The sequence below is a fragment of the Podarcis liolepis genome (genome assembly GCF_965112155.1).
Source record: "Podarcis liolepis genome assembly, chromosome: 4".
In the NCBI taxonomy this organism is placed as follows: Eukaryota; Metazoa; Chordata; class Lepidosauria; order Squamata; family Lacertidae; genus Podarcis; species Podarcis liolepis.
The window spans coordinates 42,812,532-42,820,226 of record NC_139558.1 but is presented as its reverse complement, the minus strand read 5'-3'; positions in this window follow the sequence as shown (position 1 = coordinate 42,820,226).

The following is a 7,695-nucleotide window of genomic DNA, read 5'->3' as shown; positions in this document are numbered from 1 at the left end:
TTTCAGGGCGGAGCTGAGTAGTCCCATTCACATGAGATAAAAAAAAGAGAAAATAAGTGGCCAACATTAATGATGATACAACATTGCTCAAAGTTTGTTGGGGGTTTTTAAGCTTTATGTGACTTTCAACTTTTTCTTGCCATTACTATATTTATGGAGATATGGCTTTCTAACATAAAAGCAAGCTTTTATTGCTGTTAGTATGACAGCATTCATGCTATGCTTTCATTCCCCCTTTTCTCAGTCCCATCCTCCACATTACTTTTTATAGCAATCAATACCTTGAGTCTGGCAAGGAATCTCTCAGGGCTTTCAGACTTCTGCTTTTCTCAGTTAATGGTAAAAGCTCCATTTCAGTCTAACACAATGTTCTCCCCCCAACAGTCCACTGAGGTAACTAATGTAATCCGGAGATGACAGATAATAAACTTTGCAATGAGATCTGTTCCATAGGAAATAATATAAGAAGAAAACACTGTATTCAAGAAATCCCAAATTCTCCTATGTCTATGATTTTCCCTTATTCAGTATATTGCTGAAATTCACTGCAGTTTATGAGTCGCATATTCTATTATTTAAAACCTACTACATCATTTGTATAGAAGAGTGGGTAACCCTATAAATCCCTAACAGCCTGTGACACAGAAGAGATAGCGGAAGAATGATTGATAGCAAGAGAGTGGAAATAAATTAATAAATGGAATGTTGGGCAGCATTAGCATGAGTGACAGGTAGAGAGTGTCGTTTGAAGAATGACAGAGCGGGGAAACTGTGGCTGTGAGAAGCAGAGGGAAGCTAAAAGAAAATGAAATGAGAGAGATAATGACAGTATATGTAGAAGTGTTAGGATAGCTGTTATGAAACATGGGATAGTTGGTAATGTTAAATTAGGAAATAAGAACACTAAACTCTGCATACAATCTTCTTCTGCATGTTCCTTAAATATATTTTTATATTTTAAGTGACTGTTCTGTTCTGGGTGGATTCTAGGGTCTGTATGTCACACCCTAGGTGACTTGTACTCGAGTAACACTATAAAGGGACAATTCAACAGCTCTCTACAAGTCTATAGATGTTGACAGCAGGTACCGTAATTTGAAGGACATCTGGAATCAGGCCCTTTTGAGTAACCCCAGGGATATCACAATAGCTTTCAGAGTGTTGGACTTGGTAGCTGGGATGCTGCATACAACCAGGTCTTATGCCAGCACAACTACTGCAGTGTTCTCCTGTCCCTGGAAAGGCTGGCAAGAATATGCTTCTCAAAATCCTTATTGGTGATTGAAGCTGCACATGCCAGCTTTCATAGCTCTGACAAAATTACAGTGGCTCATAAGTTGTCTTCTGAAGGAAAGTGCTCAAATTACTAGGATAAAGATAGAGACCCTTAATGAAATGCACAGTTGCAACCATGCTCCCCCCCCCCCATCTTAGTCAAATTGTAAGCCCCTGTAAGCTTCTATAGTTGTGGCAGCTTATCACAAAAAGATAAGAAGGTCCCCTGTAATTCAAGCCCCGTTTGCTAAAGACGTAAGTTGCTTATCAAGAATTTGAAAATTGATCAGAATTAAAAAGAATGTTATCAGTGACTTCAACTTACAAGGTTTCCCCGCAAGGCAAAAGGTCTCATATGCCTCATATACCACTTGGAAGGGATAGTACTATTCTGGGGCTTGTTATGCAGACCCAGGCAGTCATTACAGTGGTGCCCCGCAAGACGAATGCCTCGCAAGACGAAAAACTCGCTAGACGAAAGGGTTTTTCGGTTTTGTGTTGCTTCGCTAGACGAATTTCCCTATGGGCTTGCTTCGCAAGACAAAAACGTCTTGCGCTTTTTTCTTAAAGCCGCTTGAAGAGGCGCAGTTGCGACGGACCGTGCTTCGCAAGACGAAAAACATCGCAAGACGAAAAGACTCGCGGAACGAATTATTTTCGTCTTGCGAGGCACCACTGTATTGTCAGGCAAAATGCACTAATTAGGCTCCTGTGGGATTTGGATTCCAGAGTGTTGTGCACTAAATAGCCACAAAGTACGGCTTATATTTCTTCTTTCATTTTGCAATACAATAAGCACCAAATAAAGTGTGTAAATAACTCTCCGTGAAAGATGGGGAGAGTGCAATGATAGAAGAGACTGAAAGCCACAGTTTTGTGCACCTGTCTGGGCTGGGTGTGGCCAGCTGTCACTGTCGTCCTTGAGTCTGATCCAAATGCAGAAATAGTCAGTGCCAGGACAACAGCCCTTGTAGATGAGACTCTGCAACAGGCCAAACCAGTGTATGGGAGGTTGATGTGGTAGAAGGTTTTGTAGTAATCACCAGCACTTTAAATTGTGTTTTGATGCAAACAAGTCAGTGGAACACTTTAAGCTCTGGCACCAAGTTCTTCCAATGCCAGGTTCCAGTTAGTTCCCTTGCAGGTTCTGGACAATCCCAGTGCAGTACATTGAAGTAGTCTTGCCTGAAGGTTACCAAAACATAGTCAACTGCTTAGCCAAGATGTCTATCCTTCAGCTGTCAAACTTAACTGGTAGCATTCTCTGCCAATAAGACTACTTGGTTGTCTAGTAACAAAACTGGATCAATGAGCTGCATTCCTCTAAGCACCTTGTACACATCCTCAGGCCAAAATAACTGACATTCTTCTCTCAATCCACATCTACATGATAGTCTAGACATATCTGTAGACAGAAGTGCTGAATTAGTGGAGTCCAAGTTGAGGCAGATACCAGTGACCTTTATCCTCAAAGTTCTTAGCAGAGTGGCCTCTGAGAGTTCCTTATCATCATCCTATAGGCAAGCTGAAGTAGATCCAAGACCCTGAGGGTACAAAGCTTGCAGAGCAGTATTGCTTCTTCACTGCCATCACCACTACAGAGAAAGCTCAATAATAAACTCTTAAATATATTTAGTCAGATTCACCAGTAAATGTCTTTCACTTTCATTATCCTGCCCTGCTTCTAGCTCCCTAGACCTGAAATGGCAGAATGGACACAACTGAAGGAGTGCCAGTCTTTTTATTAGTTCTAAGTACTGTATGAACTTGTCAGCTAACACCTCAAAGCTTGAAGTGCCATGGCACTTGTACATTCTGGGTTGACAACCCCTTTTATCAGCCTTCCAAGGAAGGATTGTGGGACAAAACATCTAGAAAAAAATCAACTGTCCTTTCTCTGCAACAAGCTGAAGAAAAGTCTTGTCTCTTTCATTGAAAGTGTTTAATGTTTAACAATTCTAAATCTGAATTTAGATTAAAAACATATCCTTGGAGATTTTTGTGCAATAAAAGCATTTTTCAGAGAAGTGCAAACATTTACAAATCTAAATTGAGAAGGTGTTAACAGGAACACAACAAAAATGATTTACTGAGGGGTAAGTAAACATTAATCATGAAGGTATAAATAACGTAGTTTGATGTGTGTGCCATTTCACATTAGCTGGAAATGAATGGTTCATGTGTGCTTATGCATGTAAAATCTGGTGGTGACTCAGCTGAAAGTCTGTTTGCTTTTGTGTCAAGGTCCGTATGTGAAGTCAATTTGAGAAGAATACCTAACACCATGAGCTCTGTCTGTAAAAGTTTAAAAGGCAAGAGAGCTGCATAATCAAAGTAGAGAAAAACAGGAAGTCTCAAAACTGGCAGATTAAGAATAATTTGTAGTGTCCTTAAAAACTAATTTCAGGAGATTTTACTTAATCATAGATTTAAACATTTATATACCACTTTTCTTCATAAAAACAAACTCAAAAAGTTGATAAACACATTTAAAATAAATCAAGAGTATGATAAAATAATTCAGCATAAAAACAGGGAGACAAAACTATAACCCACAGTAAAAGCTCAGTGAAACAGAAAGGTCTAAGCAGCTCACCTGAAGTTTATTTGTGCAAGATGTCAGTATGAGATGAACCAAACTAAGTGTGACAGTGACAGTCCTGTGAATTTAAACACTGAACTGACCCAATAACTTACAAATGTTTCATTTTAACACAGGCTTCCTAAACCTTGGCCCTCCAGATGTTTTTGGCCTACCACTCCCATGAACCCTAGCTAGCAGGGCCAGTGGTCAGGGATGCTGGGAATTGTAGTCTCAAAACATCGGGGGGGGGGGCGAGGTTGAGGAAGCCTGTTTTAACAGAAAAGGGGCTGCATGTACAAAGAGTACTAAATCCTTACGCCCTCTTCCTCCTCATATCGCCTTTATCCAGCTGCTTTTCTTCCCAGCCAAACTCCAAAGCTAGGTGAACTTAGCTGGGCAAAAACCACTTGGGCGTGGGGTGAGTTCATCATTCCTTATCAGTATGCTTCTTGTGCTATTAAAATCACATACAAGTCATTTAGCAGAGTACCTATGCATTTTGCCTTGTAACTTTCTTTCTAGAAGAACTAGACTTTAAAAAAAGAAAAGAAAGAAATCTCAGAGTCTGAGATCTCTTCTGGTTGTGGATGTGGTACATCTGTACCTCTTGTCCTGCCTCTAAGTGTTCCTGCGTACACATGCTGTCTTTCTTGTGAGTGAGGAATTTTGAGTTTACATGGAACTACAATAATCATATCTAGTTTAGTCCTAACAAAATCTATTGATAGTCTTGCAGATACAGTGGTGGTGACTTTTCGTTTGAGAATAACAACTCCCACCCACTTGCTCTTGGTAGGGTGTCACCTGTGGGCCAGAAAACCATGGAAAAATCCCTACAGTGTCTATTGCAGTTCTCATGCACTTCCCAAAAGAATCTGCATGCAGGAGAGAAGTGCACACAGAGCCCAAGCTCTCCACTTGCTCCCTGCGGAAAAATATAATATGCCTTTTAAGCTAAACAGCAACTCCTTTCATTAGCAGCAGCCAGCCAAGCTTGGATTGCATGCACAGGTCTTTCCATCCCATACAATTCTCTCTTTTTGGATCTTGGCCAGTGTATTCAGAATTAGACTATTCAGTTCACATAGCTATGGACTGGATTGTAGCCAACTGTATTAAGTGGTTCAGATCATTACTATGCGAATTGGAAAGGAGAGAGAAGAACCTAAAAGATGTATCATTCCATCATAAGAGACTTTTTTAAAAAAAAATCTGAGTTTATATTGTTAGTTCAGCCACAAATATAGAACTACAAACAGCAGAAGAAGAGTTAGAGCAGGTTCATTTACTTCATAATTGGCTACTTATTTGCACATTGAACAAGTCAAGGTGGTCTACTTGTGTGTAACGGGGAGAAGGGGACTCACAAAATACTGTATTGGAAATGTCCATAGTCAGCTCACTGATAAGGAAGTTTCCACGAATTTACTTTTCCCATGTTATGAAACTACATATGCAGACTTCTGAACCATTAAATGCAGAAATATGTGGATGATTGTAACATATGAATCTGGAATTAAGGTAATAAGGGCAGAACATGCTCTTAACCTTTGGTAATGGATATTTTCATAATACATTTATAATACATTTATAGTTAATGGATAATTTCATAATAGATCTACTGAAGTGTGGAGCTGTTTCCAGAGCTGGTATCTACTCTGAAGAACTCCTTAAAAAATACAGTGGTGCCCCGCAAGATGAATGCCTTGCAAGACAAAAAACTCGCTAGACGAAAGGGTTTTTCGGTTTTGCGTTGCTTCGCTAGACGAATTTCCCTATGGGCTTGCTTCGCAAGACGAAATCGTCTTGCGCTTTTTTCTTAAAGCCACTTGAAGAGGCGCAGTTGCGACGGACCGTGCTTCGCAAGACGAAAAACATCGCAAGACGAAAAGACTCGCGGAACGAATTATTTTCGTCTTGCGAGGCACCACTGTAGTATGAAATGGTTCTGGTTTGCTTTCTTATTAGTTCACTGATTTCTAATGCTGCTGCTTTGTGGTGAAAGGGCTCATCTGCAGTTCTGCTTTTCCCACCATGTTGTAAACAACCGCTATTTTACCACTGAATTGAAGCAAATGTCAATTGGGTTTTCTCTGAATTTACATTTGCTCCAATTTAGCACTGAAGAGCGGGTTTTCCATGACAAAGCAGTGGGACAAAGGCAAAAGCACTTGGACCCATGCCTAGAAATCACGGGACAAGTGGAAAACAGCTTGGACCCATGCCTTCTAGTCATGGGAGAAGCAGAAATGTGGATGAACTCTTAGTCAGACCTGGTGTTAGCACCATACTGGGCTATTTGCTGGTGCCCATGCACTTCTGCAGAGCCCAACAGTGTTGGCCCCTTGCCTGGACACCCGCAGTGTCTGCCACTATTTAGGCCCCCTTGTGGCAGAGTTCCGCCTGGTAAGATGGAGAGGTTGTACTCATTAGTCAAATGGAGACTGGGCATTTGCCAACCTTACCCTCCCACTTAATGGGCTTACCCAGCAACATTGTAATGGACTGGGATCTGAACAGTCACCCAGTTCCTGGCCCATTACAGAGCCATTGGAGAACAAGTTCATGAGTAACTGCAAGGAAGAGACTGGTGGATGTGCTTTCTCTCTAATAGCTGGCCCATTCTATCACCACCACTGCCAGGTCAGCCTGTGAGCATGAGAAAGAAGCTGACTGCCACCAGCTTGGGTGGCTTTAAAAGAGGGTTGGACAAATTCATAGGGAGATAAGGATATCATTGGCTACTAGCCATGGTGGGTATGCTCTGCCTCCACAGTTGGAGGCAATAATGCTTCTGAATAACAGTTGCTGGAAGTCACAGGAGGGGAGAATGCCCTTGTGCTTGGGTCCTGTTTGCAGGTTTTGCATAGGTTGGCCACTATGAGAACAGGGTGCTGAACTAGGTGGACCACTGGCTTGATCCAGCAAGTTTTTCTCACATTCTTACATCTTTAGTTGCAGGAACACCACTTCCAGGGGTACAACTAGAAGTGAGTGCTTCAGCAAATGTAGCTTGTTGAAAATCTGGAGCCAGACCTGGTGCTAGTTTTTATATTTCATTGTTTTAAAGTGGTTTTATTCAGAAGTTACGATGATTAAGATGTCTGTTAGCTGACTTGAGGGCCTAGTACTGAAACACTGAGCATCCCAATTTCACAATGCCCTCTTTAAAGGTATTTGTATGGTGCCTGCTTTTCAGCTTTCCCAACTCCATGGAATATCTTTTTTGTTATTTACTCAGACACATTCTACCTACTTGTAAAATTTAGTTGGTTCTTTGATTTCATCTGTTTAAATATTATTTGTATGATATTGACATACAAATTGTTGTACACCACCCTGGAATCCTAAATAGGAATAAAGATTTAAATAACTAAATGCTTTAAATTAATAAATAGAAACATTTCAATAAATGAATAAATTGACACACTTTAATGTGTGTGATTGGCAAGCACATGGCATCCCCTGTGCCAAGCAAAGTTCTTTTCCTTGCAACTGAGAATGAAGTGCTTCTAAAATGAGATGCTATCATAAGACGTAAGCAGAAAGCTAAAAGGCCAGGTTCTGCATGAAGTTAACGAATTATCTCTCTGCATGACTGAAGCCATCCTCACAAATTGATACTAATTGGGAACCTGGTTGACATTGTGGGTGCAAAGACCATGGATGATATCAGCCCAGAGCGGCTTCCCACACTTGAATCAGATCCTGCTGTGCCAAAAATCAGGTAGTATGCCTGGTACAACAAAAGGGCCAGGCTTTTATATATTGAGTCATGCTGCGTGACTTGATATATATATTTATTTTTCCCCTGTGGATCCAGAAATGTTTATTTA